We start from the raw sequence: 27,254 nt of genomic DNA, 5'->3' as shown, positions 1-27,254 counted from the left end.
CACTCAAAAAGTCCCTCCTCCCGCCAGCTCTGCTTTCAGGAAGTTCAGCAGAAGCAGTCCAACTTCTGTTCCCACTTCAGAGGAAAAGCTTTCTCGGGCCAGAGAAAGCCAGGGAATCACTGTACCGGCAAGTGCATTTCTTACAACTGGTAATCCCTCAGAACACAGAAATGAAGAAGCTGTATATGAAAATGTATTATTTCTTTGGTACACTAACCTATGTAACTAATATGGACCATTTCAGAGGACGGAGCGGACCCAACTGTGATCCCAGAGACCCAAATACCCAGCAGTAGGGAAAATAAATCCTCTCTGTGCTCTGCAACATTACATACACAAAATGCAAGCGCGTGCATTTTTTTATTGGCCCCATATACAGAATACATGTGAGGATGCTTGCCTTCCCAGTGTATTTCTCAAGCTCTTGAGAGCATATGCTATTTCCATGGGAACGCAAATAAGTTCATACTTTACATTTGTGTGTGACAAAAGGGGAAAAAAACTATTTTGTGTAAAATGCCAGCAGAGAGTGTTTCTGCCCGGTCTCGAACCGGGGGGACCTTTCGCGTGTGAGGCGAACGTGATAACCACTACACTACAGAAACAGCTGCTTGCTCACCTTTGTAGGGACTGGGAGAACAGGTGCAAAGGGCAGTGCAAGTGGACCTGCTTAAAGACTAATCAAATGCCTTGCGCCTGAAGCTCACACAATCCAGCCTAAAACATACGTCCTATCAAGCATGCGCACATATACAAGTATGCCAGCTGAGGGCCTATGCAGCGTACAGAGGGAAGGACATATTTCCACTTTGAGATCGGACGGCCAAAACTCACAAGCAAATCAAGGAATGTTACTGAGAGCTAACAGAGAACACAAAGTGCTTGTCGCAAGGACATGGCACGCAAAGAGGTTCAGGAAGTGAATTGTTCATCGACTACTGCTTACCGAGAAAACCAAAGAGTCTGTCCAATGAAAATAACATTGAAAAAACAAAAAAAAGGAGCTCAAGTTAACCACCTTGATTGGGCTCGTCCGGGATTTGAACCCGGGACCTCTCGCACCCAAAGCGAGAATCATACCCCTAGACCAACGAGCCACGGTCCTTTGAGCATTTGACGGAATTGTCCTCAGCGTTTGCACCCCCCTTAGGATTCGAGGCCAAGAATGCCTATTCCTGAAGTTTGTTCCTGCCGCTGAAAGCCTTGTCGGTGTATGAGCCAAATGAATGCCCCAGTCGGCACGCTCTGACTGTCTTCACAGGTCTCCTCCTCATCCCGAAGGTTGGTGGCCCATTGACATCAGGGTGGAAGGTGCTTGCGATACACTGTTCCTTCCTTCCTTCCTTCCTTCCTTTATTCCTCTTATGCTGTTTATGTAATAAGAGGGGACGATACACAGAAGAGAGAAAGTGGCCCAACACACTAGACTAGCAGTCTTCTGATCAATCTGCAGCTGGCAAGGTGGGGGAGAGCCTTTATTTTGCACCTGCTGGGATCTGCATTGGCAGAAGCTCTGAGGGCTGGGCCTTTCCTTTTGCCTGTAAAAACAAAAAGCAGCCCTCCTCCCTCCAGCCCTGAGAGCATGGGCGTGACACTGGAAAAAGCAGCATCTCCCCTTTGGTAAAGATGACCATTGCACAGCTGCTCACTCAGAGCTCGATCGTGCTCGATCAGGCGAGATATATTTAGGTCACCAGCAAAGTCTGTTCTCTTTTCTTGCGTAGGGTGAGCATTCACAGAGCCCAGCTTCGTTGACAAGAGTGCAAAAGGTGTATACTAAAAGCTTTCTGCTTTACTTGAGCGCCATGGCCGTTATTATATTTTGGCTGCTCCAAGCAATCTCTGTCCAGCCGATGCAAATTTCCAGCTCAAATTTTCCCAGCACTCAAAAAGTCCCTCCTCCCGCCAGCTCTGCTTTCAGGAAGTTCAGCAGAAGCAGTCCAACTTCTGTTCCCACTTCAGAGGAAAAGCTTTCTCGGGCCAGAGAAAGCCAGGGAATCACTGTACCGGCAAGTGCATTTCTTACGACTGGTAATCCCTCAGAACACAGAAATGAAGAAGCTGTATATGAAAATGTATTATTTCTTTGGTACACTAACCTATGTAACTAATATGGACCATTTCAGAGGACGGAGCGGACCCAACTGTGATCCCAGAGACCCAAATACCCAGCAGTAGGGAAAATAAATCCTCTCTGTGCTCTGCAACATTACATACACAAAATGCAAGCGCATGCATTTTTTTATTGGCCCCATATACAGAATACATGTGAGGATGCTTGCCTTCCCAGTGTATTTCTCAAGCTCTTGAGAGCATATGCTATTTCCATGGGAACGCAAATAAGTTCATACTTTACATTTGTGTGTGACAAAAGGGGAAAAAAACTATTTTGTGTAAAATGCCAGCAGAGAGTGTTTCTGCCCGGTCTCGAACCGGGGACATTTCACGTGTGAGGCGAACGTGATAACCACTACACTACAGAAACAGCTGCTTGCTCACCTTTGTAGGGACTGGGAGAACAGGTGCAAAGGGCAGTGCAAGTGGACCTGCTTAAAGACTAATCAAATGCCTTGCGCCTGAAGCTCACACAATCCAGCCTAAAACATACGTCCTATCAAGCATGCGCACATATACAAGTATGCCAGCTGAGGGCCTATGCAGCGTACAGAGGGAAGGACATATTTCCACTTTGAGATCGGACGGCCAAAACTCACAAGCAAATCAAGGAATGTTACTGAGAGCTAACAGAGAACACAAAGTGCTTGTCGCAAGGACATGGCACGCAAAGAGGTTCAGGAAGTGAATTGTTCATCGACTACTGCTTACCGAGAAAACCAGAGAGTCTGTCCAATGAAAATAACATTGAAAAAACAAAAAAAAGGAGCTCAAGTTAACCACCTTGATTGGGCTCGTCCGGGATTTGAACCCGGGACCTCTCGCACCCAAAGCGAGAATCATACCCCTAGACCAACGAGCCACGGTCCTTTGAGCATTTGACGGAATTGTCCTCAGCGTTTGCACCCCCCTTAGGATTCGAGGCCAAGAATGCCTATTCCTGAAGTTTGTTCCTGCCGCTGAAAGCCTTGTCAGTGTATGAGCCAAATGAATGCCCCAGTCGGCACGCTCTGACTGTCTTCACAGGTCTCCTCCTCATCCCGAAGGTTGGTGGCCCATTGACATCAGGGTGGAAGGTGCTTGCGATACACTGTTCCTTCCTTCCTTCCTTCCTTCCTTTATTCCTCTTATGCTGTTTATGTAATAAGAGGGGACGATACACAGAAGAGAGAAAGTGGTCCAACACACTAGACTAGCAGTCTTCTGATCAATCTGCAGCTGGCAAGGTGGGGGAGAGCCTTTATTTTGCACCTGCTGGGATCTGCATTGGCAGAAGCTCTGAGGGCTGGGCCTTTCCTTTTGCCTGTAAAAACAAAAAGCAGCCCTCCTCCCTCCAGCCCTGAGAGCATGGGCGTGACACTGGAAAAAGCAGCATCTCCCCTTTGGTAAAGATGACCATTGCACAGCTGCTCACTCAGAGCTCGATCGTGCTCGATCAGGCGAGATATATTTAGGTCACCAGCAAAGTCTGTTCTCTTTTCTTGCGTAGGGTGAGCATTCACAGAGCCCAGCTTCGTTGACAAGAGTGCAAAAGGTGTATACTAAAAGCTTTCTGCTTTACTTGAGCGCCATGGCCGTTATTATATTTTGGCTGCTCCAAGCAATCTCTGTCCAGCCGATGCAAATTTCCAGCTCAAATTTTCCCAGCACTCAAAAAGTCCCTCCTCCCGCCAGCTCTGCTTTCAGGAAGTTCAGCAGAAGCAGTCCAACTTCTGTTCCCACTTCAGAGGAAAAGCTTTCTCGGGCCAGAGAAAGCCAGGGAATCACTGTACCGGCAAGTGCATTTCTTACAACTGGTAATCCCTCAGAACACAGAAATGAAGAAGCTGTATATGAAAATGTATTATTTCTTTGGTACACTAACCTATGTAACTAATATGGACCATTTCAGAGGACGGAGCGGACCCAACTGTGATCCCAGAGACCCAAATACCCAGCAGTAGGGAAAATAAATCCTCTCTGTGCTCTGCAACATTACATACACAAAATGCAAGCGCGTGCATTTTTTTATTGGCCCCATATACAGAATACATGTGAGGATGCTTGCCTTCCCAGTGTATTTCTCAAGCTCTTGAGAGCATATGCTATTTCCATGGGAACGCAAATAAGTTCATACTTTACATTTGTGTGTGACAAAAGGGGAAAAAAACTATTTTGTGTAAAATGCCAGCAGAGAGTGTTTCTGCCCGGTCTCGAACCGGGGGGACCTTTCGCGTGTGAGGCGAACGTGATAACCACTACACTACAGAAACAGCTGCTTGCTCACCTTTGTAGGGACTGGGAGAACAGGTGCCTGCTTAAAGACTAATCAAATGCCTTGCGCCTGAAGCTCACACAATCCAGCCTAAAACATACGTCCTATCAAGCATGCGCACATATACAAGTATGCCAGCTGAGGGCCTATGCAGCGTACAGAGGGAAGGACATATTTCCACTTTGAGATCGGACGGCCAAAACTCACAAGCAAATCAAGGAATGTTACTGAGAGCTAACAGAGAACACAAAGTGCTTGTCGCAAGGACATGGCACGCAAAGAGGTTCAGGAAGTGAATTGTTCATCGACTACTGCTTACCGAGAAAACCAGAGAGTCTGTCCAATGAAAATAACATTGAAAAAACAAAAAAAAGGAGCTCAAGTTAACCACCTTGATTGGGCTCGTCCAGGATTTGAACCCGGGACCTCTCGCACCCAAAGCGAGAATCATACCCCTAGACCAACGAGCCACTGTCCTTTGAGCATTTGACGGAATTGTCCTCAGCGTTTGCACCCCCCTTAGGATTCGAGGCCAAGAATGCCTATTCCTGAAGTTTGTTCCTGCCGCTGAAAGCCTTGTCGGTGTATGAGCCAAATGAATGCCCCAGTCGGCACGCTCTGACTGTCTTCACAGGTCTCCTCCTCATCCCGAAGGTTGGTGGCCCATTGACATCAGGGTGGAAGGTGCTTGCGATACACTGTTCCTTCCTTCCTTCCTTCCTTCCTTTATTCCTCTTATGCTGTTTATGTAATAAGAGGGGACGATACACAGAAGAGAGAAAGTGGCCCAACACACTAGACTAGCAGTCTTCTGATCAATCTGCAGCTGGCAAGGTGGGGGAGAGCCTTTATTTTGCACCTGCTGGGATCTGCATTGGCAGAAGCTCTGAGGGCTGGGCCTTTCCTTTTGCCTGTAAAAACAAAAAGCAGCCCTCCTCCCTCCAGCCCTGAGAGCATGGGCGTGACACTGGAAAAAGCAGCATCTCCCCTTTGGTAAAGATGACCATTGCACAGCTGCTCACTCAGAGCTCGATCGTGCTCGATCAGGCGAGATATATTTAGGTCACCAGCAAAGTCTGTTCTCTTTTCTTGCGTAGGGTGAGCATTCACAGAGCCCAGCTTCGTTGACAAGAGTGCAAAAGGTGTATACTAAAAGCTTTCTGCTTTACTTGAGCGCCATGGCCGTTATTATATTTTGGCTGCTCCAAGCAATCTCTGTCCAGCCGATGCAAATTTCCAGCTCAAATTTTCCCAGCACTCAAAAAGTCCCTCCTCCCGCCAGCTCTGCTTTCAGGAAGTTCAGCAGAAGCAGTCCAACTTCTGTTCCCACTTCAGAGGAAAAGCTTTCTCGGGCCAGAGAAAGCCAGGGAATCACTGTACCGGCAAGTGCATTTCTTACAACTGGTAATCCCTCAGAACACAGAAATGAAGAAGCTGTATATGAAAATGTATTATTTCTTTGGTACACTAACCTATGTAACTAATATGGACCATTTCAGAGGACGGAGCGGACCCAACTGTGATCCCAGAGACCCAAATACCCAGCAGTAGGGAAAATAAATCCTCTCTGTGCTCTGCAACATTACATACACAAAATGCAAGCGCGTGCATTTTTTTATTGGCCCCATATACAGAATACATGTGAGGATGCTTGCCTTCCCAGTGTATTTCTCAAGCTCTTGAGAGCATATGCTATTTCCATGGGAACGCAAATAAGTTCATACTTTACATTTGTGTGTGACAAAAGGGGAAAAAAACTATTTTGTGTAAAATGCCAGCAGAGAGTGTTTCTGCCCGGTCTCGAACCGGGGGGACCTTTCGCGTGTGAGGCGAACGTGATAACCACTACACTACAGAAACAGCTGCTTGCTCACCTTTGTAGGGACTGGGAGAACAGGTGCAAAGGGCAGTGCAAGTGGACCTGCTTAAAGACTAATCAAATGCCTTGCGCCTGAAGCTCACACAATCCAGCCTAAAACATACGTCCTATCAAGCATGCGCACATATACAAGTATGCCAGCTGAGGGCCTATGCAGCGTACAGAGGGAAGGACATATTTCCACTTTGAGATCGGACGGCCAAAACTCACAAGCAAATCAAGGAATGTTACTGAGAGCTAACAGAGAACACAAAGTGCTTGTCGCAAGGACATGGCACGCAAAGAGGTTCAGGAAGTGAATTGTTCATCGACTACTGCTTACCGAGAAAACCAAAGAGTCTGTCCAATGAAAATAACATTGAAAAAACAAAAAAAAGGAGCTCAAGTTAACCACCTTGATTGGGCTCATCCGGGATTTGAACCCGGGACCTCTCGCACCCAAAGCGAGAATCATACCCCTAGACCAACGAGCCACGGTCCTTTGAGCATTTGACGGAATTGTCCTCAGCGTTTGCACCCCCCTTAGGATTCGAGGCCAAGAATGCCTATTCCTGAAGTTTGTTCCTGCCGCTGAAAGCCTTGTCGGTGTATGAGCCAAATGAATGCCCCAGTCGGCACGCTCTGACTGTCTTCACAGGTCTCCTCCTCATCCCGAAGGTTGGTGGCCCATTGACATCAGGGTGGAAGGTGCTTGCGATACACTGTTCCTTCCTTCCTTCCTTCCTTCCTTTATTCCTCTTATGCTGTTTATGTAATAAGAGGGGACGATACACAGAAGAGAGAAAGTGGCCCAACACACTAGACTAGCAGTCTTCTGATCAATCTGCAGCTGGCAAGGTGGGGGAGAGCCTTTATTTTGCACCTGCTGGGATCTGCATTGGCAGAAGCTCTGAGGGCTGGGCCTTTCCTTTTGCCTGTAAAAACAAAAAGCAGCCCTCCTCCCTCCAGCCCTGAGAGCATGGGCGTGACACTGGAAAAAGCAGCATCTCCCCTTTGGTAAAGATGACCATTGCACAGCTGCTCACTCAGAGCTCGATCGTGCTCGATCAGGCGAGATATATTTAGGTCACCAGCAAAGTCTGTTCTCTTTTCTTGCGTAGGGTGAGCATTCACAGAGCCCAGCTTCGTTGACAAGAGTGCAAAAGGTGTATACTAAAAGCTTTCTGCTTTACTTGAGCGCCATGGCCGTTATTATATTTTGGCTGCTCCAAGCAATCTCTGTCCAGCCGATGCAAATTTCCAGCTCAAATTTTCCCAGCACTCAAAAAGTCCCTCCTCCCGCCAGCTCTGCTTTCAGGAAGTTCAGCAGAAGCAGTCCAACTTCTGTTCCCACTTCAGAGGAAAAGCTTTCTCGGGCCAGAGAAAGCCAGGGAATCACTGTACCGGCAAGTGCATTTCTTACAACTGGTAATCCCTCAGAACACAGAAATGAAGAAGCTGTATATGAAAATGTATTATTTCTTTGGTACACTAACCTATGTAACTAATATGGACCATTTCAGAGGACGGAGCGGACCCAACTGTGATCCCAGAGACCCAAATACCCAGCAGTAGGGAAAATAAATCCTCTCTGTGCTCTGCAACATTACATACACAAAATGCAAGCGCATGCATTTTTTTATTGGCCCCATATACAGAATACATGTGAGGATGCTTGCCTTCCCAGTGTATTTCTCAAGCTCTTGAGAGCATATGCTATTTCCATGGGAACGCAAATAAGTTCATACTTTACATTTGTGTGTGACAAAAGGGGAAAAAAACTATTTTGTGTAAAATGCCAGCAGAGAGTGTTTCTGCCCGGTCTCGAACCGGGGACCTTTCGCGTGTGAGGCGAACGTGATAACCACTACACTACAGAAACAGCTGCTTGCTCACCTTTGTAGGGACTGGGAGAACAGGTGCAAAGGGCAGTGCAAGTGGACCTGCTTAAAGACTAATCAAATGCCTTGCGCCTGAAGCTCACACAATCCAGCCTAAAACATACGTCCTATCAAGCATGCGCACATATACAAGTATGCCAGCTGAGGGCCTATGCAGCGTACAGAGGGAAGGACATATTTCCACTTTGAGATCGGACGGCCAAAACTCACAAGCAAATCAAGGAATGTTACTGAGAGCTAACAGAGAACACAAAGTGCTTGTTGCAAGGACATGGCACGCAAAGAGGTTCAGGAAGTGAATTGTTCATCGACTACTGCTTACCGAGAAAACCAGAGAGTCTGTCCAATGAAAATAACATTGAAAAAACAAAAAAAAGGAGCTCAAGTTAACCACCTTGATTGGGCTCGTCCGGGATTTGAACCCGGGCCCTCTCGCACCCAAAGCGAGAATCATACCCCTAGACCAACGAGCCACGGTCCTTTGAGCATTTGACGGAATTGTCCTCAGCGTTTGCACCCCCCTTAGGATTCGAGGCCAAGAATGCCTATTCCTGAAGTTTGTTCCTGCCGCTGAAAGCCTTGTCAGTGTATGAGCCAAATGAATGCCCCAGTCGGCACGCTCTGACTGTCTTCACAGGTCTCCTCCTCATCCCGAAGGTTGGTGGCCCATTGACATCAGGGTGGAAGGTGCTTGCGATACACTGTTCCTTCCTTCCTTCCTTCCTTTATTCCTCTTATGCTGTTTATGTAATAAGAGGGGACGATACACAGAAGAGAGAAAGTGGCCCAACACACTAGACTAGCAGTCTTCTGATCAATCTGCAGCTGGCAAGGTGGGGGAGAGCCTTTATTTTGCACCTGCTGGGATCTGCATTGGCAGAAGCTCTGAGGGCTGGGCCTTTCCTTTTGCCTGTAAAAACAAAAAGCAGCCCTCCTCCCTCCAGCCCTGAGAGCATGGGCGTGACACTGGAAAAAGCAGCATCTCCCCTTTGGTAAAGATGACCATTGCACAGCTGCTCACTCAGAGCTCGATCGTGCTCGATCAGGCGAGATATATTTAGGTCACCAGCAAAGTCTGTTCTCTTTTCTTGCGTAGGGTGAGCATTCACAGAGCCCAGCTTCGTTGACAAGAGTGCAAAAGGTGTATACTAAAAGCTTTCTGCTTTACTTGAGCGCCATGGCCGTTATTATATTTTGGCTGCTCCAAGCAATCTCTGTCCAGCCGATGCAAATTTCCAGCTCAAATTTTCCCAGCACTCAAAAAGTCCCTCCTCCCGCCAGCTCTGCTTTCAGGAAGTTCAGCAGAAGCAGTCCAACTTCTGTTCCCACTTCAGAGGAAAAGCTTTCTCGGGCCAGAGAAAGCCAGGGAATCACTGTACCGGCAAGTGCATTTCTTACAACTGGTAATCCCTCAGAACACAGAAATGAAGAAGCTGTATATGAAAATGTATTATTTCTTTGGTACACTAACCTATGTAACTAATATGGACCATTTCAGAGGACGGAGCGGACCCAACTGTGATCCCAGAGACCCAAATACCCAGCAGTAGGGAAAATAAATCCTCTCTGTGCTCTGCAACATTACATACACAAAATGCAAGCGCGTGCATTTTTTTATTGGCCCCATATACAGAATACATGTGAGGATGCTTGCCTTCCCAGTGTATTTCTCAAGCTCTTGAGAGCATATGCTATTTCCATGGGAACGCAAATAAGTTCATACTTTACATTTGTGTGTGACAAAAGGGGAAAAAAACTATTTTGTGTAAAATGCCAGCAGAGAGTGTTTCTGCCCGGTCTCGAACCGGGGGGACCTTTCGCGTGTGAGGCGAACGTGATAACCACTACACTACAGAAACAGCTGCTTGCTCACCTTTGTAGGGACTGGGAGAACAGGTGCCTGCTTAAAGACTAATCAAATGCCTTGCGCCTGAAGCTCACACAATCCAGCCTAAAACATACGTCCTATCAAGCATGCGCACATATACAAGTATGCCAGCTGAGGGCCTATGCAGCGTACAGAGGGAAGGACATATTTCCACTTTGAGATCGGACGGCCAAAACTCACAAGCAAATCAAGGAATGTTACTGAGAGCTAACAGAGAACACAAAGTGCTTGTCGCAAGGACATGGCACGCAAAGAGGTTCAGGAAGTGAATTGTTCATCGACTACTGCTTACCGAGAAAACCAGAGAGTCTGTCCAATGAAAATAACATTGAAAAAACAAAAAAAAGGAGCTCAAGTTAACCACCTTGATTGGGCTCGTCCAGGATTTGAACCCGGGACCTCTCGCACCCAAAGCGAGAATCATACCCCTAGACCAACGAGCCACTGTCCTTTGAGCATTTGACGGAATTGTCCTCAGCGTTTGCACCCCCCTTAGGATTCGAGGCCAAGAATGCCTATTCCTGAAGTTTGTTCCTGCCGCTGAAAGCCTTGTCGGTGTATGAGCCAAATGAATGCCCCAGTCGGCACGCTCTGACTGTCTTCACAGGTCTCCTCCTCATCCCGAAGGTTGGTGGCCCATTGACATCAGGGTGGAAGGTGCTTGCGATACACTGTTCCTTCCTTCCTTCCTTCCTTCCTTTATTCCTCTTATGCTGTTTATGTAATAAGAGGGGACGATACACAGAAGAGAGAAAGTGGCCCAACACACTAGACTAGCAGTCTTCTGATCAATCTGCAGCTGGCAAGGTGGGGGAGAGCCTTTATTTTGCACCTGCTGGGATCTGCATTGGCAGAAGCTCTGAGGGCTGGGCCTTTCCTTTTGCCTGTAAAAACAAAAAGCAGCCCTCCTCCCTCCAGCCCTGAGAGCATGGGCGTGACACTGGAAAAAGCAGCATCTCCCCTTTGGTAAAGATGACCATTGCACAGCTGCTCACTCAGAGCTCGATCGTGCTCGATCAGGCGAGATATATTTAGGTCACCAGCAAAGTCTGTTCTCTTTTCTTGCGTAGGGTGAGCATTCACAGAGCCCAGCTTCGTTGACAAGAGTGCAAAAGGTGTATACTAAAAGCTTTCTGCTTTACTTGAGCGCCATGGCCGTTATTATATTTTGGCTGCTCCAAGCAATCTCTGTCCAGCCGATGCAAATTTCCAGCTCAAATTTTCCCAGCACTCAAAAAGTCCCTCCTCCCGCCAGCTCTGCTTTCAGGAAGTTCAGCAGAAGCAGTCCAACTTCTGTTCCCACTTCAGAGGAAAAGCTTTCTCGGGCCAGAGAAAGCCAGGGAATCACTGTACCGGCAAGTGCATTTCTTACAACTGGTAATCCCTCAGAACACAGAAATGAAGAAGCTGTATATGAAAATGTATTATTTCTTTGGTACACTAACCTATGTAACTAATATGGACCATTTCAGAGGACGGAGCGGACCCAACTGTGATCCCAGAGACCCAAATACCCAGCAGTAGGGAAAATAAATCCTCTCTGTGCTCTGCAACATTACATACACAAAATGCAAGCGCGTGCATTTTTTTATTGGCCCCATATACAGAATACATGTGAGGATGCTTGCCTTCCCAGTGTATTTCTCAAGCTCTTGAGAGCATATGCTATTTCCATGGGAACGCAAATAAGTTCATACTTTACATTTGTGTGTGACAAAAGGGGAAAAAAACTATTTTGTGTAAAATGCCAGCAGAGAGTGTTTCTGCCCGGTCTCGAACCGGGGACCTTTCGCGTGTGAGGCGAACGTGATAACCACTACACTACAGAAACAGCTGCTTGCTCACCTTTGTAGGGACTGGGAGAACAGGTGCAAAGGGCAGTGCAAGTGGACCTGCTTAAAGACTAATCAAATGCCTTGCGCCTGAAGCTCACACAATCCAGCCTAAAACATACGTCCTATCAAGCATGCGCACATATACAAGTATGCCAGCTGAGGGCCTATGCAGCGTACAGAGGGAAGGACATATTTCCACTTTGAGATCGGACGGCCAAAACTCACAAGCAAATCAAGGAATGTTACTGAGAGCTAACAGAGAACACAAAGTGCTTGTCGCAAGGACATGGCACGCAAAGAGGTTCAGGAAGTGAATTGTTCATCGACTACTGCTTACCGAGAAAACCAGAGAGTCTGTCCAATGAAAATAACATTGAAAAAACAAAAAAAAGGAGCTCAAGTTAACCACCTTGATTGGGCTCGTCCGGGATTTGAACCCGGGACCTCTCGCACCCAAAGCGAGAATCATACCCCTAGACCAACGAGCCACGGTCCTTTGAGCATTTGACGGAATTGTCCTCAGCGTTTGCACCCCCCTTAGGATTCGAGGCCAAGAATGCCTATTCCTGAAGTTTGTTCCTGCCGCTGAAAGCCTTGTCAGTGTATGAGCCAAATGAATGCCCCAGTCGGCACGCTCTGACTGTCTTCACAGGTCTCCTCCTCATCCCGAAGGTTGGTGGCCCATTGACATCAGGGTGGAAGGTGCTTGCGATACACTGTTCCTTCCTTCCTTTATTCCTCTTATGCTGTTTATGTAATAAGAGGGGACGATACACAGAAGAGAGAAAGTGGCCCAACACACTAGACTAGCAGTCTTCTGATCAATCTGCAGCTGGCAAGGTGGGGGAGAGCCTTTATTTTGCACCTGCTGGGATCTGCATTGGCAGAAGCTCTGAGGGCTGGGCCTTTCCTTTTGCCTGTAAAAACAAAAAGCAGCCCTCCTCCCTCCAGCCCTGAGAGCATGGGCGTGACACTGGAAAAAGCAGCATCTCCCCTTTGGTAAAGATGACCATTGCACAGCTGCTCACTCAGAGCTCGATCGTGCTCGATCAGGCGAGATATATTTAGGTCACCAGCAAAGTCTGTTCTCTTTTCTTGCGTAGGGTGAGCATTCACAGAGCCCAGCTTCGTTGACAAGAGTGCAAAAGGTGTATACTAAAAGCTTTCTGCTTTACTTGAGCGCCATGGCCGTTATTATATTTTGGCTGCTCCAAGCAATCTCTGTCCAGCCGATGCAAATTTCCAGCTCAAATTTTCCCAGCACTCAAAAAGTCCCTCCTCCCGCCAGCTCTGCTTTCAGGAAGTTCAGCAGAAGCAGTCCAACTTCTGTTCCCACTTCAGAGGAAAAGCTTTCTCGGGCCAGAGAAAGCCAGGGAATCACTGTACCGGCAAGTGCATTTCTTACAACTGGTAATCCCTCAGAACACAGAAATGAAGAAGCTGTATATGAAAATGTATTATTTCTTTGGTACACTAACCTATGTAACTAATATGGACCATTTCAGAGGACGGAGTGGACCCAACTGTGATCCCAGAGACCCAAATACCCAGCAGTAGGGAAAATAAATCCTCTCTGTGCTCTGCAACATTACATACACAAAATGCAAGCGCGTGCATTTTTTTATTGGCCCCATATACAGAATACATGTGAGGATGCTTGCCTTCCCAGTGTATTTCTCAAGCTCTTGAGAGCATATGCTATTTCCATGGGAACGCAAATAAGTTCATACTTTACATTTGTGTGTGACAAAAGGGGAAAAAAACTATTTTGTGTAAAATGCCAGCAGAGAGTGTTTCTGCCCGGTCTCGAACCGGGGGGACCTTTCGCGTGTGAAGCGAACGTGATAACCACTACACTACAGAAACAGCTGCTTGCTCACCTTTGTAGGGACTGGGAGAACAGGTGCAAAGGGCAGTGCAAGTGGACCTGCTTAAAGACTAATCAAATGCCTTGCGCCTGAAGCTCACACAATCCAGCCTAAAACATACGTCCTATCAAGCATGCGCACATATACAAGTATGCCAGCTGAGGGCCTATGCAGCGTACAGAGGGAAGGACATATTTCCACTTTGAGATCGGACGGCCAAAACTCACAAGCAAATCAAGGAATGTTACTGAGAGCTAACAGAGAACACAAAGTGCTTGTCGCAAGGACATGGCACGCAAAGAGGTTCAGGAAGTGAATTGTTCATCGACTACTGCTTACCGAGAAAACCAGAGAGTCTGTCCAATGAAAATAACATTGAAAAAACAAAAAAAAGGAGCTCAAGTTAACCACCTTGATTGGGCTCGTCCGGGATTTGAACCCGGGACCTCTCGCACCCAAAGCGAGCATCATACCCCTAGACCAACGAGCCACGGTCCTTTGAGCATTTGACGGAATTGTCCTCAGCGTTTGCACCCCCCTTAGGATTCGAGGCCAAGAATGCCTATTCCTGAAGTTTGTTCCTGCCGCTGAAAGCCTTGTCGGTGTATGAGCCAAATGAATGCCCCAGTCGGCACGCTCTGACTGTCTTCACAGGTCTCCTCCTCATCCCGAAGGTTGGTGGCCCATTGACATCAGGGTGGAAGGTGCTTGCGATACACTGTTCCTTCCTTCCTTCCTTCCTTCCTTTATTCCTCTTATGCTGTTTATGTAATAAGAGGGGACGATACACAGAAGAGAGAAAGTGGCCCAACACACTAGACTAGCAGTCTTCTGATCAATCTGCAGCTGGCAAGGTGGGGGAGAGCCTTTATTTTGCACCTGCTGGGATCTGCATTGGCAGAAGCTCTGAGGGCTGGGCCTTTCCTTTTGCCTGTAAAAACAAAAAGCAGCCCTCCTCCCTCCAGCCCTGAGAGCATGGGCGTGACACTGGAAAAAGCAGCATCTCCCCTTTGGTAAAGATGACCATTGCACAGCTGCTCACTCAGAGCTCGATCGTGCTCGATCAGGCGAGATATATTTAGGTCACCAGCAAAGTCTGTTCTCTTTTCTTGCGTAGGGTGAGCATTCACAGAGCCCAGCTTCGTTGACAAGAGTGCAAAAGGTGTATACTAAAAGCTTTCTGCTTTACTTGAGCGCCATGGCCGTTATTATATTTTGGCTGCTCCAAGCAATCTCTGTCCAGCCGATGCAAATTTCCAGCTCAAATTTTCCCAGCACTCAAAAAGTCCCTCCTCCCGCCAGCTCTGCTTTCAGGAAGTTCAGCAGAAGCAGTCCAACTTCTGTTCCCACTTCAGAGGAAAAGCTTTCTCGGGCCAGAGAAAGCCAGGGAATCACTGTACCGGCAAGTGCATTTCTTACAACTGGTAATCCCTCAGAACACAGAAATGAAGAAGCTGTATATGAAAATGTATTATTTCTTTGGTACACTAACCTATGTAACTAATATGGACCATTTCAGAGGACGGAGCGGACCCAACTGTGATCCCAGAGACCCAAATACCCAGCAGTAGGGAAAATAAATCCTCTCTGTGCTCTGCAACATTACATACACAAAATGCAAGCGCGTGCATTTTTTTATTGGCCCCATATACAGAATACATGTGAGGATGCTTGCCTTCCCAGTGTATTTCTCAAGCTCTTGAGAGCATATGCTATTTCCATGGGAACGCAAATAAGTTCATACTTTACATTTGTGTGTGACAAAAGGGGAAAAAAACTATTTTGTGTAAAATGCCAGCAGAGAGTGTTTCTGCCCGGTCTCGAACCGGGGGGACCTTTCGCGTGTGAGGCGAACGTGATAACCACTACACTACAGAAACAGCTGCTTGCTCACCTTTGTAGGGACTGGGAGAACAGGTGCAAAGGGCAGTGCAAGTGGACCTGCTTAAAGACTAATCAAATGCCTTGCGCCTGAAGCTCACACAATCCAGCCTAAAACATACGTCCTATCAAGCATGCGCACATATACAAGTATGCCAGCTGAGGGCCTATGCAGCGTACAGAGGGAAGGACATATTTCCACTTTGAGATCGGACGGCCAAAACTCACAAGCAAATCAAGGAATGTTACTGAGAGCTAACAGAGAACACAAAGTGCTTGTCGCAAGGACATGGCACGCAAAGAGGTTCAGGAAGTGAATTGTTCATCGACTACTGCTTACCGAGAAAACCAGAGAGTCTGTCCAATGAAAATAACATTGAAAAAACAAAAAAAAGGAGCTCAAGTTAACCACCTTGATTGGGCTCGTCCGGGATTTGAACCCGGGACCTCTCGCACCCAAAGCGAGAATCATACCCCTAGACCAACGAGCCACGGTCCTTTGAGCATTTGACGGAATTGTCCTCAGCGTTTGCACCCCCCTTAGGATTCGAGGCCAAGAATGCCTATTCCTGAAGTTTGTTCCTGCCGCTGAAAGCCTTGTCGGTGTATGAGCCAAATGAATGCCCCAGTCGGCACGCTCTGACTGTCTTCACAGGTCTCCTCCTCATCCCGAAGGTTGGTGGCCCATTGACATCAGGGTGGAAGGTGCTTGCGATACACTGTTCCTTCCTTCCTTCCTTTATTCCTCTTATGCTGTTTATGTAATAAGAGGGGACGATACACAGAAGAGAGAAAGTGGCCCAACACACTAGACTAGCAGTCTTCTGATCAATCTGCAGCTGGCAAGGTGGGGGAGAGCCTTTATTTTGCACCTGCTGGGATCTGCATTGGCAGAAGCTCTGAGGGCTGGGCCTTTCCTTTTGCCTGTAAAAACAAAAAGCAGCCCTCCTCCCTCCAGCCCTGAGAGCATGGGCGTGACACTGGAAAAAGCAGCATCTCCCCTTTGGTAAAGATGACCATTGCACAGCTGCTCACTCAGAGCTCGATCGTGCTCGATCAGGCGAGATATATTTAGGTCACCAGCAAAGTCTGTTCTCTTTTCTTGCGTAGGGTGAGCATTCACAGAGCCCAGCTTCGTTGACAAGAGTGCAAAAGGTGTATACTAAAAGCTTTCTGCTTTACTTGAGCGTCATGGCCGTTATTATATTTTGGCTGCTCCAAGCAATCTCTGTCCAGCCGATGCAAATTTCCAGCTCAAATTTTCCCAGCACTCAAAAAGTCCCTCCTCCCGCCAGCTCTGCTTTCAGGAAGTTCAGCAGAAGCAGTCCAACTTCTGTTCCCACTTCAGAGGAAAAGCTTTCTCGGGCCAGAGAAAGCCAGGGAATCACTGTACCGGCAAGTGCATTTCTTACAACTGGTAATCCCTCAGAACACAGAAATGAAGAAGCTGTATATGAAAATGTATTATTTCTTTGGTACACTAACCTATGTAACTAATATGGACCATTTCAGAGGACGGAGCGGACCCAACTGTGATCCCAGAGACCCAAATACCCAGCAGTAGGGAAAATAAATCCTCTCTGTGCTCTGCAACATTACATACACAAAATGCAAGCGCGTGCATTTTTTTATTGGCCCCATATACAGAATACATGTGAGGATGCTTGCCTTCCCAGTGTATTTCTCAAGCTCTTGAGAGCATATGCTATTTCCATGGGAACGCAAATAAGTTCATACTTTACATTTGTGTGTGACAAAAGGGGAAAAAAACTATTTTGTGTAAAATGCCAGCAGAGAGTGTTTCTGCCCGGTCTCGAACTGGGGGGACCTTTCGCGTGTGAGGCGAACGTGATAACCACTACACTACAGAAACAGCTGCTTGCTCACCTTTGTAGGGACTGGGAGAACAGGTGCAAAGGGCAGTGCAAGTGGACCTGCTTAAAGACTAATCAAATGCCTTGCGCCTGAAGCTCACACAATCCAGCCTAAAACATACGTCCTATCAAGCATGCGCACATATACAAGTATGCCAGCTGAGGGCCTATGCAGCGTACAGAGGGAAGGACATATTTCCACTTTGAGATCGGACGGCCAAAACTCACAAGCAAATCAAGGAATGTTACTGAGAGCTAACAGAGAACACAAAGTGCTTGTCGCAAGGACATGGCACGCAAAGAGGTTCAGGAAGTGAATTGTTCATCGACTACTGCTTACCGAGAAAACCAGAGAGTCTGTCCAATGAAAATAACATTGAAAAAACAAAAAAAAGGAGCTCAAGTTAACCACCTTGATTGGGCTCGTCCGGGATTTGAACCCGGGACCTCTCGCACCCAAAGCGAGAATCATACCCCTAGACCAACGAGCCACGGTCCTTTGAGCATTTGACGGAATTGTCCTCAGCGTTTGCACCCCCCTTAGGATTCGAGGCCAAGAATGCCTATTCCTGAAGTTTGTTCCTGCCGCTGAAAGCCTTGTCGGTGTATGAGCCAAATGAATGCCCCAGTCGGCACGCTCTGACTGTCTTCACAGGTCTCCTCCTCATCCCGAAGGTTGGTGGCCCATTGACATCAGGGTGGAAGGTGCTTGCGATACACTGTTCCTTCCTTCCTTCCTTCCTTCCTTTATTCCTCTTATGCTGTTTATGTAATAAGAGGGGACGATACACAGAAGAGAGAAAGTGGCCCAACACACTAGACTAGCAGTCTTCTGATCAATCTGCAGCTGGCAAGGTGGGGGAGAGCCTTTATTTTGCACCTGCTGGGATCTGCATTGGCAGAAGCTCTGAGGGCTGGGCCTTTCCTTTTGCCTGTAAAAACAAAAAGCAGCCCTCCTCCCTCCAGCCCTGAGAGCATGGGCGTGACACTGGAAAAAGCAGCATCTCCCCTTTGGTAAAGATGACCATTGCACAGCTGCTCACTCAGAGCTCGATCGTGCTCGATCAGGCGAGATATATTTAGGTCACCAGCAAAGTCTGTTCTCTTTTCTTGCGTAGGGTGAGCATTCACAGAGCCCAGCTTCGTTGACAAGAGTGCAAAAGGTGTATACTAAAAGCTTTCTGCTTTACTTGAGCGCCATGGCCGTTATTATATTTTGGCTGCTCCAAGCAATCTCTGTCCAGCCGATGCAAATTTCCAGCTCAAATTTTCCCAGCACTCAAAAAGTCCCTCCTCCGGCCAGCTCTGCTTTCAGGAAGTTCAGCAGAAGCAGTCCAACTTCTGTTCCCACTTCAGAGGAAAAGCTTTCTCGGGCCAGAGAAAGCCAGGGAATCACTGTACCGGCAAGTGCATTTCTTACAACTGGTAATCCCTCAGAACACAGAAATAAAGAAGCTGTATATGAAAATGTATTATTTCTTTGGTACACTAACCTATGTAACTAATATGGACCATTTCAGAGGACGGAGCGGACCCAACTGTGATCCCAGAGACCCAAATACCCAGCAGTAGGGAAAATAAATCCTCTCTGTGCTCTGCAACATTACATACACAAAATGCAAGCGCGTGCATTTTTTTATTGGCCCCATATACAGAATACATGTGAGGATGCTTGCCTTCCCAGTGTATTTCTCAAGCTCTTGAGAGCATATGCTATTTCCATGGGAACGCAAATAAGTTCATACTTTACATTTGTGTGTGACAAAAGGGGAAAAAAACTATTTTGTGTAAAATGCCAGCAGAGAGTGTTTCTGCCCGGTCTTGAACCGGGGACCTTTCTCGTGTGAGGCGAACGTGATAACCACTACACTACAGAAACAGCTGCTTGCTCACCTTTGTAGGGACTGGGAGAACAGGTGCAAAGGGCAGTGCAAGTGGACCTGCTTAAAGACTAATCAAATGCCTTGCGCCTGAAGCTCACACAATCCAGCCTAAAACATACGTCCTATCAAGCATGCGCACATATACAAGTATGCCAGCTGAGGGCCTATGCAGCGTACAGAGGGAAGGACATATTTCCACTTTGAGATCGGACGGCCAAAACTCACAAGCAAATCAAGGAATGTTACTGAGAGCTAACAGAGAACACAAAGTGCTTGTCGCAAGGACATGGCACGCAAAGAGGTTCAGGAAGTGAATTGTTCATCGATTACTGCTTACCGAGAAAACCAGAGAGTCTGTCCAATGAAAATAACATTGAAAAAACAAAAAAAAGGAGCTCAAGTTAACCACCTTGATTGGGCTCGTCCGGGATTTGAACCCGGGACCTCTCGCACCCAAAGCGAGAATCATACCCCTAGACCAACGAGCCACGGTCCTTTGAGCATTTGACGGAATTGTCCTCAGCGTTTGCACCCCCCTTAGGATTCGAGGCCAAGAATGCCTATTCCTGAAGTTTGTTCCTGCCGCTGAAAGCCTTGTCGGTGTATGAGCCAAATGAATGCCCCAGTCGGCACGCTCTGACTGTCTTCACAGGTCTCCTCCTCATCCCGAAGGTTGGTGGCCCATTGACATCAGGGTGGAAGGTGCTTGCGATACACTGTTCCTTCCTTCCTTCCTTCCTTTATTCCTCTTATGCTGTTTATGTAATAAGAGGGGACGATACACAGAAGAGAGAAAGTGGCCCAACACACTAGACTAGCAGTCTTCTGATCAATCTGCAGCTGGCAAGGTGGGGGAGAGCCTTTATTTTGCACCTGCTGGGATCTGCATTGGCAGAAGCTCTGAGGGCTGGGCCTTTCCTTTTGCCTGTAAAAACAAAAAGCAGCCCTCCTCCCTCCAGCCCTGAGAGCATGGGCGTGACACTGGAAAAAGCAGCATCTCCCCTTTGGTAAAGATGACCATTGCACAGCTGCTCACTCAGAGCTCGATCGTGCTCGATCAGGCGAGATATATTTAGGTCACCAGCAAAGTCTGTTCTCTTTTCTTGCGTAGGGTGAGCATTCACAGAGCCCAGCTTCGTTGACAAGAGTGCAAAAGGTGTATACTAAAAGCTTTCTGCTTTACTTGAGCGCCATGGCCGTTATTATATTTTGGCTGCTCCAAGCAATCTCTGTCCAGCCGATGCAAATTTCCAGCTCAAATTTTCCCAGCACTCAAAAAGTCCCTCCTCCCGCCAGCTCTGCTTTCAGGAAGTTCAGCAGAAGCAGTCCAACTTCTGTTCCCACTTCAGAGGAAAAGCTTTCTCGGGCCAGAGAAAGCCAGGGAATCACTGTACCGGCAAGTGCATTTCTTACAACTGGTAATCCCTCAGAACACAGAAATGAAGAAGCTGTATATGAAAATGTATTATTTCTTTGGTACACTAACCTATGTAACTAATATGGACCATTTCAGAGGACGGAGCGGACCCAACTGTGATCCCAGAGACCCAAATACCCAGCAGTAGGGAAAATAAATCCTCTCTGTGCTCTGCAACATTACATACACAAAATGCAAGCGCGTGCATTTTTTTATTGGCCCCATATACAGAATACATGTGAGGATGCTTGCCTTCCCAGTGTATTTCTCAAGCTCTTGAGAGCATATGCTATTTCCATGGGAACGCAAATAAGTTCATACTTTACATTTGTGTGTGACAAAAGGGGAAAAAAACTATTTTGTGTAAAATGCCAGCAGAGAGTGTTTCTGCCCGGTCTCGAACCGGGGGGACCTTTCGCGTGTGAGGCGAACGTGATAACCACTACACTACAGAAACAGCTGCTTGCTCACCTTTGTAGGGACTGGGAGAACAGGTGCAAAGGGCAGTGCAAGTGGACCTGCTTAAAGACTAATCAAATGCCTTGCGCCTGAAGCTCACACAATCCAGCCTAAAACATACGTCCTATCAAGCATGCGCACATATACAAGTATGCCAGCTGAGGGCCTATGCAGCGTACAGAGGGAAGGACATATTTCCACTTTGAGATCGGACGGCCAAAACTCACAAGCAAATCAAGGAATGTTACTGAGAGCTAACAGAGAACACAAAGTGCTTGTCGCAAGGACATGGCACGCAAAGAGGTTCAGGAAGTGAATTGTTCATCGACTACTGCTTACCGAGAAAACCAGAGAGTCTGTCCAATGAAAATAACATTGAAAAAACAAAAAAAAGGAGCTCAAGTTAACCACCTTGATTGGGCTCGTCCGGGATTTGAACCCGGGACCTCTCGCACCCAAAGCGAGAATCATACCCCTAGACCAACGAGCCACGGTCCTTTGAGCATTTGACGGAATTGTCCTCAGCGTTTGCACCCCCCTTAGGATTCGAGGCCAAGAATGCCTATTCCTGAAGTTTGTTCCTGCCGCTGAAAGCCTTGTCGGTGTATGAGCCAAATGAATGCCCCAGTCGGCACGCTCTGACTGTCTTCACAGGTCTCCTCCTCATCCCGAAGGTTGGTGGCCCATTGACATCAGGGTGGAAGGTGCTTGCGATACACTGTTCCTTCCTTCCTTCCTTCCTTCCTTTATTCCTCTTATGCTGTTTATGTAATAAGAGGGGACGATACACAGAAGAGAGAAAGTGGCCCAACACACTAGACTAGCAGTCTTCTGATCAATCTGCAGCTGGCAAGGTGGGGGAGAGCCTTTATTTTGCACCTGCTGGGATCTGCATTGGCAGAAGCTCTGAGGGCTGGGCCTTTCCTTTTGCCTGTAAAAACAAAAAGCAGCCCTCCTCCCTCCAGCCCTGAGAGCATGGGCGTGACACTGGAAAAAGCAGCATCTCCCCTTTGGTAAAGATGACCATTGCACAGCTGCTCACTCAGAGCTCGATCGTGCTCGATCAGGCGAGATATATTTAGGTCACCAGCAAAGTCTGTTCTCTTTTCTTGCGTAGGGTGAGCATTCACAGAGCCCAGCTTCGTTGACAAGAGTGCAAAAGGTGTATACTAAAAGCTTTCTGCTTTACTTGAGCGCCATGGCCGTTATTATATTTTGGCTGCTCCAAGCAATCTCTGTCCAGCCGATGCAAATTTCCAGCTCAAATTTTCCCAGCACTCAAAAAGTCCCTCCTCCCGCCAGCTCTGCTTTCAGGAAGTTCAGCAGAAGCAGTCCAACTTCTGTTCCCACTTCAGAGGAAAAGCTTTCTCGGGCCAGAGAAAGCCAGGGAATCACTGTACCGGCAAGTGCATTTCTTACAACTGGTAATCCCTCAGAACACAGAAATGAAGAAGCTGTATATGAAAATGTATTATTTCTTTGGTACACTAACCTATGTAACTAATATGGACCATTTCAGAGGACGGAGCGGACCCAACTGTGATCCCAGAGACCCAAATACCCAGCAGTAGGGAAAATAAATCCTCTCTGTGCTCTGCAACATTACATACACAAAATGCAAGCGCGTGCATTTTTTTATTGGCCCCATATACAGAATACATGTGAGGATGCTTGCCTTCCCAGTGTATTTCTCAAGCTCTTGAGAGCATATGCTATTTCCATGGGAACGCAAATAAGTTCATACTTTACATTTGTGTGTGACAAAAGGGGAAAAAAACTATTTTGTGTAAAATGCCAGCAGAGAGTGTTTCTGCCCGGTCTCGAACCGGGGACCTTTCGCGTGTGAGGCGAACGTGATAACCACTACACTACAGAAACAGCTGCTTGCTCACCTTTGTAGGGACTGGGAGAACAGGTGCAAAGGGCAGTGCAAGTGGACCTGCTTAAAGACTAATCAAATGCCTTGCGCCTGAAGCTCACACAATCCAGCCTAAAACATACGTCCTATCAAGCATGCGCACATATACAAGTATGCCAGCTGAGGGCCTATGCAGCGTACAGAGGGAAGGACATATTTCCACTTTGAGATCGGACGGCCAAAACTCACAAGCAAATCAAGGAATGTTACTGAGAGCTAACAGAGAACACAAAGTGCTTGTCGCAAGGACATGGCACGCAAAGAGGTTCAGGAAGTGAATTGTTCATCGACTACTGCTTACCGAGAAAACCAGAGAGTCTGTCCAATGAAAATAACATTGAAAAAACAAAAAAAAGGAGCTCAAGTTAACCACCTTGATTGGGCTCGTCCGGGATTTGAACCCGGGACCTCTCGCACCCAAAGCGAGAATCATACCCCTAGACCAACGAGCCACGGTCCTTTGAGCATTTGACGGAATTGTCCTCAGCGTTTGCACCCCCCTTAGGATTCGAGGCCAAGAATGCCTATTCCTGAAGTTTGTTCCTGCCGCTGAAAGCCTTGTCGGTGTATGAGCCAAATGAATGCCCCAGTCGGCACGCTCTGACTGTCTTCACAGGTCTCCTCCTCATCCCGAAGGTTGGTGGCCCATTGACATCAGGGTGGAAGGTGCTTGCGATACACTGTTCCTTCCTTCCTTCCTTTATTCCTCTTATGCTGTTTATGTAATAAGAGGGGACGATACACAGAAGAGAGAAAGTGGCCCAACACACTAGACTAGCAGTCTTCTGATCAATCTGCAGCTGGCAAGGTGGGGGAGAGCCTTTATTTTGCACCTGCTGGGATCTGCATTGGCAGAAGCTCTGAGGGCTGGGCCTTTCCTTTTGCCTGTAAAAACAAAAAGCAGCCCTCCTCCCTCCAGCCCTGAGAGCATGGGCGTGACACTGGAAAAAGCAGCATCTCCCCTTTGGTAAAGATGACCATTGCACAGCTGCTCACTCAGAGCTCGATCGTGCTCGATCAGGCGAGATATATTTAGGTCACCAGCAAAGTCTGTTCTCTTTTCTTGCGTAGGGTGAGCATTCACAGAGCCCAGCTTCGTTGACAAGAGTGCAAAAGGTGTATACTAAAAGCTTTCTGCTTTACTTGAGCGCCATGGCCGTTATTATATTTTGGCTGCTCCAAGCAATCTCTGTCCAGCCGATGCAAATTTCCAGCTCAAATTTTCCCAGCACTCAAAAAGTCCCTCCTCCCGCCAGCTCTGCTTTCAGGAAGTTCAGCAGAAGCAGTCCAACTTCTGTTCCCACTTCAGAGGAAAAGCTTTCTCGGGCCAGAGAAAGCCAGGGAATCACTGTACCGGCAAGTGCATTTCTTACAACTGGTAATCCCTCAGAACACAGAAATGAAGAAGCTGTATATGAAAATGTATTATTTCTTTGGTACACTAACCTATGTAACTAATATGGACCATTTCAGAGGACGGAGCGGACCCAACTGTGATCCCAGAGACCCAAATACCCAGCAGTAGGGAAAATAAATCCTCTCTGTGCTCTGCAACATTACATACACAAAATGCAAGCGCGTGCATTTTTTTATTGGCCCCATATACAGAATACATGTGAGGATGCTTGCCTTCCCAGTGTATTTCTCAAGCTCTTGAGAGCATATGCTATTTCCATGGGAACGCAAATAAGTTCATACTTTACATTTGTGTGTGACAAAAGGGGAAAAAAACTATTTTGTGTAAAATGCCAGCAGAGAGTGTTTCTGCCCGGTCTCGAACCGGGGGGACCTTTCGCGTGTGAGGCGAACGTGATAACCACTACACTACAGAAACAGCTGCTTGCTCACCTTTGTAGGGACTGGGAGAACAGGTGCCTGCTTAAAGACTAATCAGATGCCTTGCGCCTGAAGCTCACACAATCTAGCCTAAAACATACGTCCTATCAAGCATGCGCACATATACAAGTATGCCAGCTGAGGGCCTATGCAGCGTACAGAGGGAAGGACATATTTCCACTTTGAGATCGGACGGCCAAAACTCACAAGCAAATCAAGGAATGTTACTGAGAGCTAACAGAGAACACAAAGTGCTTGTCGCAAGGACATGGCACGCAAAGAGGTTCAGGAAGTGAATTGTTCATCGACTACTGCTTACCGAGAAAACCAGAGAGTCTGTCCAATGAAAATAACATTGAAAAAACAAAAAAAAGGACCTCAAGTTAACCACCTTGATTGGGCTCGTCCGGGATTTGAACCCGGGACCTCTCGCACCCAAAGCGAGAATCATACCCCTAGACCAACGAGCCACGGTCCTTTGAGCATTTGACGGAATTGTCCTCAGCGTTTGCACCCCCCTTAGGATTCGAGGCCAAGAATGCCTATTCCTGAAGTTTGTTCCTGCCGCTGAAAGCCTTGTCGGTGTATGAGCCAAATGAATGCCCCAGTCGGCACGCTCTGACTGTCTTCACAGGTCTCCTCCTCATCCCGAAGGTTGGTGGCCCATTGACATCAGGGTGGAAGGTGCTTGCGATACACTGTTCCTTCCTTCCTTCCTTCCTTCCTTTATTCCTCTTATGCTGTTTATGTAATAAGAGGGGACGATACACAGAAGAGAGAAAGTGGCCCAACACACTAGACTAGCAGTCTTCTGATCAATCTGCAGCTGGCAAGGTGGGGGAGAGCCTTTATTTTGCACCTGCTGGGATCTGCATTGGCAGAAGCTCTGAGGGCTGGGCCTTTCCTTTTGCCTGTAAAAACAAAAAGCAGCCCTCCTCCCTCCAGCCCTGAGAGCATGGGCGTGACACTGGAAAAAGCAGCATCTCCCCTTTGGTAAAGATGACCATTGCACAGCTGCTCACTCAGAGCTCGATCGTGCTCGATCAGGCGAGATATATTTAGGTCACCAGCAAAGTCTGTTCTCTTTTCTTGCGTAGGGTGAGCATTCACAGAGCCCAGCTTCGTTGACAAGAGTGCAAAAGGTGTATACTAAAAGCTTTCTGCTTTACTTGAGCGCCATGGCCGTTATTATATTTTGGCTGCTCCAAGCAATCTCTGTCCAGCCGATGCAAATTTCCAGCTCAAATTTTCCCAGCACTCAAAAAGTCCCTCCTCCCGCCAGCTCTGCTTTCAGGAAGTTCAGCAGAAGCAGTCCAACTTCTGTTCCCACTTCAGAGGAAAAGCTTTCTCGGGCCAGAGAAAGCCAGGGAATCACTGTACCGGCAAGTGCATTTCTTACAACTGGTAATCCCTCAGAACACAGAAATGAAGAAGCTGTATATGAAAATGTATTATTTCTTTGGTACACTAACCTATGTAACTAATATGGACCATTTCAGAGGACGGAGCGGACCCAACTGTGATCCCAGAGACCCAAATACCCAGCAGTAGGGAAAATAAATCCTCTCTGTGCTCTGCAACATTACATACACAAAATGCAAGCGCGTGCATTTTTTTATTGGCCCCATATACAGAATACATGTGAGGATGCTTGCCTTCCCAGTGTATTTCTCAAGCTCTTGAGAGCATATGCTATTTCCATGGGAACGCAAATAAGTTCATACTTTACATTTGTGTGTGACAAAAGGGGAAAAAAACTATTTTGTGTAAAATGCCAGCAGAGAGTGTTTCTGCCCGGTCTCGAACCGGGGGGACCTTTCGCGTGTGAGGCGAACGTGATAACCACTACACTACAGAAACAGCTGCTTGCTCACCTTTGTAGGGACTGGGAGAACAGGTGCAAAGGGCAGTGCAAGTGGACCTGCTTAAAGACTAATCAAATGCCTTGCGCCTGAAGCTCACACAATCCAGCCTAAAACATACGTCCTATCAAGCATGCGCACATATACAAGTATGCCAGCTGAGGGCCTATGCAGCGTACAGAGGGAAGGACATATTTCCACTTTGAGATCGGACGGCCAAAACTCACAAGCAAATCAAGGAATGTTACTGAGAGCTAACAGAGAACACAAAGTGCTTGTCGCAAGGACATGGCACGCAAAGAGGTTCAGGAAGTGAATTGTTCATCGACTACTGCTTACCGAGAAAACCAGAGAGTCTGTCCAATGAAAATAACATTGAAAAAACAAAAAAAAGGACCTCAAGTT

General features: G+C 47.3%; 26 non-coding genes across 26 annotated transcripts; all 26 read right to left on the bottom strand.

Annotated features, from left to right (window-relative positions):
• Positions 1-530: 530 nt before the first annotated feature.
• On the bottom strand, positions 531-605 carry TRNAV-CAC (transfer RNA valine (anticodon CAC)). Its single transcript has one exon. It is a non-coding gene; the product is annotated as a tRNA-Val (tRNA).
• A 420-nt stretch (positions 606-1,025) lies between these two features.
• Positions 1,026-1,097, bottom strand: TRNAP-UGG (transfer RNA proline (anticodon UGG)). The gene has a single exon. It is a non-coding gene; the product is annotated as a tRNA-Pro (tRNA).
• A 1,315-nt stretch (positions 1,098-2,412) lies between these two features.
• TRNAV-CAC (transfer RNA valine (anticodon CAC)) lies at positions 2,413-2,485 on the bottom strand. The gene has a single exon. It is a non-coding gene; the product is annotated as a tRNA-Val (tRNA).
• A 420-nt stretch (positions 2,486-2,905) lies between these two features.
• TRNAP-UGG (transfer RNA proline (anticodon UGG)) lies at positions 2,906-2,977 on the bottom strand. Its single transcript has one exon. It is a non-coding gene; the product is annotated as a tRNA-Pro (tRNA).
• A 1,315-nt stretch (positions 2,978-4,292) lies between these two features.
• Positions 4,293-4,367, bottom strand: TRNAV-CAC (transfer RNA valine (anticodon CAC)). Its single transcript has one exon. It is a non-coding gene; the product is annotated as a tRNA-Val (tRNA).
• A 400-nt stretch (positions 4,368-4,767) lies between these two features.
• TRNAP-UGG (transfer RNA proline (anticodon UGG)) lies at positions 4,768-4,839 on the bottom strand. The gene has a single exon. It is a non-coding gene; the product is annotated as a tRNA-Pro (tRNA).
• A 1,315-nt stretch (positions 4,840-6,154) lies between these two features.
• On the bottom strand, positions 6,155-6,229 carry TRNAV-CAC (transfer RNA valine (anticodon CAC)). Its single transcript has one exon. It is a non-coding gene; the product is annotated as a tRNA-Val (tRNA).
• Positions 6,230-6,649: 420 nt separating this feature from the next.
• TRNAP-UGG (transfer RNA proline (anticodon UGG)) lies at positions 6,650-6,721 on the bottom strand. The gene has a single exon. It is a non-coding gene; the product is annotated as a tRNA-Pro (tRNA).
• Positions 6,722-8,036: 1,315 nt separating this feature from the next.
• TRNAV-CAC (transfer RNA valine (anticodon CAC)) lies at positions 8,037-8,109 on the bottom strand. Its single transcript has one exon. It is a non-coding gene; the product is annotated as a tRNA-Val (tRNA).
• A 420-nt stretch (positions 8,110-8,529) lies between these two features.
• On the bottom strand, positions 8,530-8,601 carry TRNAP-UGG (transfer RNA proline (anticodon UGG)). Its single transcript has one exon. It is a non-coding gene; the product is annotated as a tRNA-Pro (tRNA).
• Positions 8,602-9,912: 1,311 nt separating this feature from the next.
• Positions 9,913-9,987, bottom strand: TRNAV-CAC (transfer RNA valine (anticodon CAC)). Its single transcript has one exon. It is a non-coding gene; the product is annotated as a tRNA-Val (tRNA).
• A 400-nt stretch (positions 9,988-10,387) lies between these two features.
• On the bottom strand, positions 10,388-10,459 carry TRNAP-UGG (transfer RNA proline (anticodon UGG)). The gene has a single exon. It is a non-coding gene; the product is annotated as a tRNA-Pro (tRNA).
• A 1,315-nt stretch (positions 10,460-11,774) lies between these two features.
• Positions 11,775-11,847, bottom strand: TRNAV-CAC (transfer RNA valine (anticodon CAC)). The gene has a single exon. It is a non-coding gene; the product is annotated as a tRNA-Val (tRNA).
• Positions 11,848-12,267: 420 nt separating this feature from the next.
• On the bottom strand, positions 12,268-12,339 carry TRNAP-UGG (transfer RNA proline (anticodon UGG)). The gene has a single exon. It is a non-coding gene; the product is annotated as a tRNA-Pro (tRNA).
• Positions 12,340-14,137: 1,798 nt separating this feature from the next.
• On the bottom strand, positions 14,138-14,209 carry TRNAP-UGG (transfer RNA proline (anticodon UGG)). The gene has a single exon. It is a non-coding gene; the product is annotated as a tRNA-Pro (tRNA).
• A 1,315-nt stretch (positions 14,210-15,524) lies between these two features.
• TRNAV-CAC (transfer RNA valine (anticodon CAC)) lies at positions 15,525-15,599 on the bottom strand. The gene has a single exon. It is a non-coding gene; the product is annotated as a tRNA-Val (tRNA).
• Positions 15,600-16,019: 420 nt separating this feature from the next.
• Positions 16,020-16,091, bottom strand: TRNAP-UGG (transfer RNA proline (anticodon UGG)). Its single transcript has one exon. It is a non-coding gene; the product is annotated as a tRNA-Pro (tRNA).
• A 1,802-nt stretch (positions 16,092-17,893) lies between these two features.
• Positions 17,894-17,965, bottom strand: TRNAP-UGG (transfer RNA proline (anticodon UGG)). Its single transcript has one exon. It is a non-coding gene; the product is annotated as a tRNA-Pro (tRNA).
• A 1,808-nt stretch (positions 17,966-19,773) lies between these two features.
• TRNAP-UGG (transfer RNA proline (anticodon UGG)) lies at positions 19,774-19,845 on the bottom strand. The gene has a single exon. It is a non-coding gene; the product is annotated as a tRNA-Pro (tRNA).
• A 1,311-nt stretch (positions 19,846-21,156) lies between these two features.
• TRNAV-CAC (transfer RNA valine (anticodon CAC)) lies at positions 21,157-21,231 on the bottom strand. The gene has a single exon. It is a non-coding gene; the product is annotated as a tRNA-Val (tRNA).
• Positions 21,232-21,651: 420 nt separating this feature from the next.
• TRNAP-UGG (transfer RNA proline (anticodon UGG)) lies at positions 21,652-21,723 on the bottom strand. The gene has a single exon. It is a non-coding gene; the product is annotated as a tRNA-Pro (tRNA).
• Positions 21,724-23,038: 1,315 nt separating this feature from the next.
• Positions 23,039-23,111, bottom strand: TRNAV-CAC (transfer RNA valine (anticodon CAC)). Its single transcript has one exon. It is a non-coding gene; the product is annotated as a tRNA-Val (tRNA).
• Positions 23,112-23,531: 420 nt separating this feature from the next.
• TRNAP-UGG (transfer RNA proline (anticodon UGG)) lies at positions 23,532-23,603 on the bottom strand. Its single transcript has one exon. It is a non-coding gene; the product is annotated as a tRNA-Pro (tRNA).
• A 1,307-nt stretch (positions 23,604-24,910) lies between these two features.
• Positions 24,911-24,985, bottom strand: TRNAV-CAC (transfer RNA valine (anticodon CAC)). Its single transcript has one exon. It is a non-coding gene; the product is annotated as a tRNA-Val (tRNA).
• A 400-nt stretch (positions 24,986-25,385) lies between these two features.
• On the bottom strand, positions 25,386-25,457 carry TRNAP-UGG (transfer RNA proline (anticodon UGG)). The gene has a single exon. It is a non-coding gene; the product is annotated as a tRNA-Pro (tRNA).
• A 1,315-nt stretch (positions 25,458-26,772) lies between these two features.
• On the bottom strand, positions 26,773-26,847 carry TRNAV-CAC (transfer RNA valine (anticodon CAC)). Its single transcript has one exon. It is a non-coding gene; the product is annotated as a tRNA-Val (tRNA).
• Between the last annotated feature and the right edge of the window lie 407 nt (positions 26,848-27,254).

Source organism: Ambystoma mexicanum, chromosome 2q, assembly GCF_040938575.1.
Source record: "Ambystoma mexicanum isolate Mex_15411 chromosome 2q, UKY_AmexF1_1, whole genome shotgun sequence".
Classification (NCBI taxonomy): Eukaryota; Metazoa; Chordata; class Amphibia; order Caudata; family Ambystomatidae; genus Ambystoma; species Ambystoma mexicanum.
Note: the sequence above shows the minus strand (reverse complement) of the source record. Positions and strands in the feature narration are given on the sequence as shown.